This window comes from Maniola hyperantus, chromosome 18 (genome assembly GCF_902806685.2).
Source record: "Maniola hyperantus chromosome 18, iAphHyp1.2, whole genome shotgun sequence".
Classification (NCBI taxonomy): Eukaryota; Metazoa; Arthropoda; class Insecta; order Lepidoptera; family Nymphalidae; genus Maniola; species Maniola hyperantus.
The window spans coordinates 1,976,720-1,982,807 of NC_048553.1; positions in this window are offsets into that span (position 1 = coordinate 1,976,720).

Consider the following 6,088-nt stretch of genomic DNA (forward strand, 5'->3'; position numbering starts at 1 on the left):
GGGCGGGGATAAAAAAAGTTGACAAATTCTATGATTTTAATAATTTGAAAAACACGCATATTAGGTATTATCTTTATGTATATAAAAGGAAAATCTGACTGACTGACTGATCTATCAACGCACAGCTATAACTACTGGACGGAAAGGATTTTTGAAAATTCAACTTTACTTGAAGTTTCTGTATAGTCCACGCGGAGGAAGTCGCGAGCATAAGCCAGTCACACATAATATCAATGAAGACAAATAGTTTTATTTGGATTAGGTGCCCGTTTTTATTAACAACAGAATTACTAAATACAATAATAAGTTTATGTTACTATTCCTCATGATGATAACCTAGTGAAAGCAGAAAAGGAAAAAGTATCAAAATACTTGGACCTGACTCACGAGACTACCGCCATGTGGAGTGTTGACTCAACGATTATTGTACCGATAGTTGTATCAGTCCATGGTCTTATTAAGAAACTATCGCTTAATTGTTGGATCCAATGTTCATGAGACGGCACGCATTGTGAGGAGGTTCCTCACTCTGGAGCCCTGACCATTGGCAGCTTGGATCCTAGCCCGCTGCTAGTGGGATCCATTTTATCATATTTTTAATTATAGTTTTTTTGTTGTTGTTCCAGTTACTTTAATTTTTGTTGTTCTTGTTATTTTAATTTCTGTTGTTTCTGTTTTTCTATCGTTTGTTGTTTCTGTTACTTTATATTCTGTTGTTTATTTTATTTTATTTTTTGTTGTTCCTGTTATTTGATTTTCTGTTACTTTACTTTAATTTTTTTGTTGCTTGTTATTTTATTATTTGTTGTTTTTTTAAAAATATGATAAAAATGAGAAAAATAAATAAATGAGAGAGTACTAGTTTATAGTAGTTAATATGTACCTAGATGTTCGAAAAATTAAAATAATAAAAAAATCTTTAAATTCATTAAAAAACAGCATTTTATTAATTACTTGTATATGTATATCAATTTGCTTTTGAATTTATTTATAGAGGGTAGACACTAGACAGATATTTAACAATAATCTAGTTGCATTTTTCGGATCCAAAACAGTGCCGAATTAACGAAATCTTTTTTTTACATTCTTAATTATTTTCTTTCAAAGTTACGAAATACTTATATTTTTATCTGTTTAGTTAAATTCATTTTATACTAGTTACGAAAATATATTTGGACTTTGCACTATGCTATGGCTATTTCAAAGATTTACGACAAGAACATGTGTTAGCAAATACACTTGACACAAACACGCCTTACCTCCAAAAACACAAATTACACCAATAAAAAACATCAGCGTGGCACATAATCTCTTCGTGACGTGCGGGTCCGAGCCCGTGCACGATCTACGCTCTATGCTCATTCTCACAGATTTTCAAATAAAAATCCACAAATCACATAATGTCCAAAAAACATATGCTTCCGACACTCCTTTGCTGTGCAATGGCCATTTACCCATTTCGTAATGCGGCTCGGCCGTGAATCCTGAGTTATTTATAGCCATTCTTATGTGGTGTCTGGGCGGTGATGTGTATACTTTTTTCAAAGAAATATCATTTGAGTCTGTAAAGTAGATACTTACTGGAATATGAATAGTCATCCCGGAATTTCCTCAGCCTTACTCAGGGTCAGATGTTTGACTTCCCGATTTTTGATACATTGCCAGATTTAATCGGTGTGATTGTTATTGCTTATTTATTTAACACCGTGAATGTTTTTCATTCATTTAGCATTCGGCATTCCATAACGTCTTAAGACTCGCTGGTTGTTTTCTTTAAGAATTTTTTGGCAGTGCATCTAAAGCGTTTTTAGAAATACTACAGTGTTATATTATTATCGCTTTCCGAAGTCTATTCAATTTGTTTTGTAAATTATTTTAAACAAGCTGATGCCCGCGACTTCGCCCGCGTGGGTTTAGATTTTAAAAATCCCGTGGGAATTCCTCGAATTTCTGGAATTAAAAGTAGCCTGTCACTTCCAAGCCTTTAACTATAACCATGCAAAATTCTCACTGATCCGTTGTCGCGTTGCGACGTGATTGACGGACATACCAACAAATAAAAACAATTACATATGGGTAGATATTTTATGTAGTGATTTTTCAATATTTTTGTTGATTTTAATGACTTGTTTAAAATGTCTAAGAAAAATAACACCAACCGTTTATAAACAAATAATTATTTATTCATTCAAATATTATTATTAATACTACATAATACATTAAAAGAAATCTGCGTTTTTCAATATTAAAATAAAATAAAAATTCAGAATTATAGTAACATTTATCTGTATAAAAGATTTTTTCGAGAATAATAATTCGAGATTTTAAGGCTCCGGCTTTAATTATTTACATGGGACCTTACCGTTGAGGTGAAAACAAATTATCGGACGCGGCTGACAGCCGCAATTTATAGATATCTGGAATCTGGATAATACATAGTAAACACACTATCGGACGACTTGAGCGCTTGGACGTGCGAGATATCTCGCAAGCCGCGTCCCAAACGACCTATATCGACCTATAACGGCTTACGAACGCGTCCCATAATAGGCTACTTGACAATTTTTTTAAGTTGGTCTTAAATGGTTAATATTTGTCCTATTATATCAAAAAAATTAACACTATATTTTTTTGCGCCCTAAAAACCGTAAAACTTTAATTTAAAAAAATATTTTTCTTAGACAGGTGAAAACACTGTCGGCCATGTTTGGCCGATAGATTATCTGTGCTCTGATGTCATGCATTTGTAAACAACAGCATAACCACAGAGTACATTATATATACTGAGCATAACCTACCAAAGTTTAATAAACATGACTTCTATACTAGTTTACATGAAAAATATAGTAATTATCGTTATTGTATCATCCGAGAATGTAAAAAACGCATCGATAAAGACCACAGGAAAGTTGTGGATTAGAGTGCCCAGTGAAATAAATATACGTAACACGCAAAGACTTGCTTAAAGGGATCCTATATGACTAACGACTTCAACCCAAATTTATTTTTGCAAAGATCACTTTGTTGTAAGTCTTACTTAATAACTTATTCAATTTATAAAGAGAAAACGATATTTTTTTACGTTTACTATGAGTTTTTAGAAATATATAAAAACTAGCTTATGCTCGTGACTTCGCCCGCGTGGACTTCATAAATTTCAAACCTCCATTAACCCACTCAGAGGTGGAATTTCAAAAAATCCTTTCCTAGTGGATACCTTCTCTTTACCTACAAAGAACACACTCACCAAATTTCATGTATCTAGGACCAGCTGTTTAGATGTTTAGGCTGTGCGTTGATATATAAGTTAGTCAGGACTCTAAATTTTATATATATGGATACTACGTTAGTCCCCGCGTGACATAGGAATGACATTTCTTTGTTTACATATTTAATGACGTCACATCATGGCTGATAGCGTTTTCTGCGTTTCAAATAAAAATAAAAATTGTATTTTTTTAAATTGGATTTATATATCCATCCTGCGTTTTTAATAATTGTTATTGATATATTTCGTTGTTTTAAGCAAAATACTATGTAAATAATCATTTATTGGACGAAATTAGATATGAGTCAAGTAGCCTATTTGTTTCACGCTATAGTGTCGATTCAAACTGACAGTTTGAAGCGACAACCTTCAAATTTACATGGCATATTGATCTCTATTGCCACACAGTAATGCACTAATCTCTATGCAGACAAAACGACGAAAAGACAGCGGATTCTGTCAAATCCATCTTTTTTCTAGGTAGGTGCATTACCTTGTGGAAATAAAGATCAATAATAATTGTGCTATGTAAAATTTTAGATTGTCGCTTCGATTAGCTCTGTGTCAGTAAATATACCCTTAGGCAAGAATAAACCTGAAAAATAAATAAAAAGGCTATTAAAAAGGAACAAAGGAACATAAGACCAAAAAAAGGAGAACTTACACCTGTCCTAACGTAAAAAGTACCTATATCTAATAAAGATTCCTTAGAAATGAGACTGGACATCTTAAAATGTTTGGAATGTTATAATATTTTCTAGTCTTTATTGTATCCCCACTTCTCTTATTCCCCTACTTTCTCTTATTTCCCCACTGTTCCATTGTGTAATATACAGTGTAAACTCTATATAACGACACTGAAGGGACTGCGCATTTTATGACGATAATGGGGCCGATTCTCTTGTACACAATCTCTAAACTAAACTAAATTAACAGGTCTAAATCTAGTGCTATCCTTTTCCGCAAGCAACATTATGAAAGGGATAGGAATAGATTTAGACGTGCCATTTTAGTTTAGTTTAGAGATTGTGTAGTGTGTGTGTGTGTGTGTGTGTGTGTGTGATTAGTTAGAGAGAATAAAAATCAGTATTAGAAATATGATAACGTATAGATAAAATCCATGACTCCTACTAACAACAGTCTACAAGCAATCCCAATTTGTAAACAAAAGAACGGATTTTGCAGAAAGTTCGATATTTATGATGCCGACAGTCGAGTTTATTGCGGGCTAGGATAATAAAGCGACAAAACAACGTACAGTACGCGGCCAAAAGTGATGAACATAGATCTTAAGAAGGAGATATCAGATTTGTAGAGCACTGTCTCGGTCGTTTAGATCGACAAAACGTCATATGGGTATGAGTGACAGAGACAACGCTCTACAAACCGGAAATGTCATTCTAAAGGCCAATGTTCATCACTTTTGGCGTACTGTACAGAGCTGTTTAATTGCTGTCGTTATTGAGAGTAGGTGAAATGCTATATAGAGTGTATCATTGTATGGAAGACAAGCTAAACCAACGAAAGCCGTAGTGATTTTGTCGCTTTAGGGAGTTAGTCGTTAAATCGAGTGACGTTACATGGAGTTTACACTGTATTTTAAGAATTATAGTCCATTTTGAACCGACTCGGTATCTCCTACGTGGTGGGTTATTTACTTACAAAATAAATTTTATAAAAGAAACGCTAAACACAGAGATATGGCACATACGAACGAACAGGATGGTAGTATAGTTGGCTTCATGAAAAGATAACTCTGGATGAAGTGGAGGTACTTTCCTACTCCGCGGAAAGCTAAAATTTATCTGACGAAGTCCCTACAATACCAGAAACCCATGTCCAGTGGGGTGATTCGCTAACTCAGTGGCCCCGATTCTCTAGTCTCTCTCTAAACTAAATTTAGAGTATCTGCATCCTTTTCTTTTTACTAATGCTAAAAAAGGAACGGAACATGACTTTCACATTTAAAGACTCTAAATTTTAGTGCACAATACAAATTTAAACAGTAGGTTCGCGAGTGCGTGCTAAAATCACGGGTTTACCATCTAAAAATTAAATTTAGAAATGTCAAACTGCTTCTGTCCTTTTCATATTACAATAGTAAGAAGAGGGTGCGAATACTCTAAAATTAGGTTGTGCTTAGAATCGGTGCCATTGGCCCCGATTCTCTAGTCTCTCTCTAAACTAAATTTAGAGTATCTGCATCCTTTTCTTTTTACTAATGCTAAAAAAGGAACGGAACATGACTTTCACATTTAAAGACTCTAAATTTTAGTGCACAATACAAATTTAAACAGTAGGTTCGCGAGTGCGTGCTAAAATCACGGGTTTACCATCTAAAAATTAAATTTAGAAATGTCAAACTGCTTCTGTCCTTTTCATATTACAATAGTAAGAAGAGGGTGCGAATACTCTAAAATTAGGTTGTGCTTAGAATCGGTGCCATTGGCACCGATTCTAAGCACAACCTAATTTTAGAGCACACTGAATGATATCTACCAAGCTTATTTGACATTCGTTGGCTCTACATTGCTGCTTTATTGAGTGATACTAAAATAATCTTTCGTAGAAAACCTTCAATAGATCTAAAATAAATGTCAAATGAGCTCGGTAGCTATCGTTCAGTGTTAGACACTGAGTTAGCGAATCAGTAGGCAGGAGTCACCGTCTACCGGTTGACAATGATGATTTCTACTTGAATAAAATATATAACGAACGACCGTAGCGATGAAATGCACTTTATTGGCTGGGCAGCGCGCCCAAAATATAAGTGAGCCTATTTTCGGAGATCCGTACCCGAAGGGTGCCTATTACTAAGAC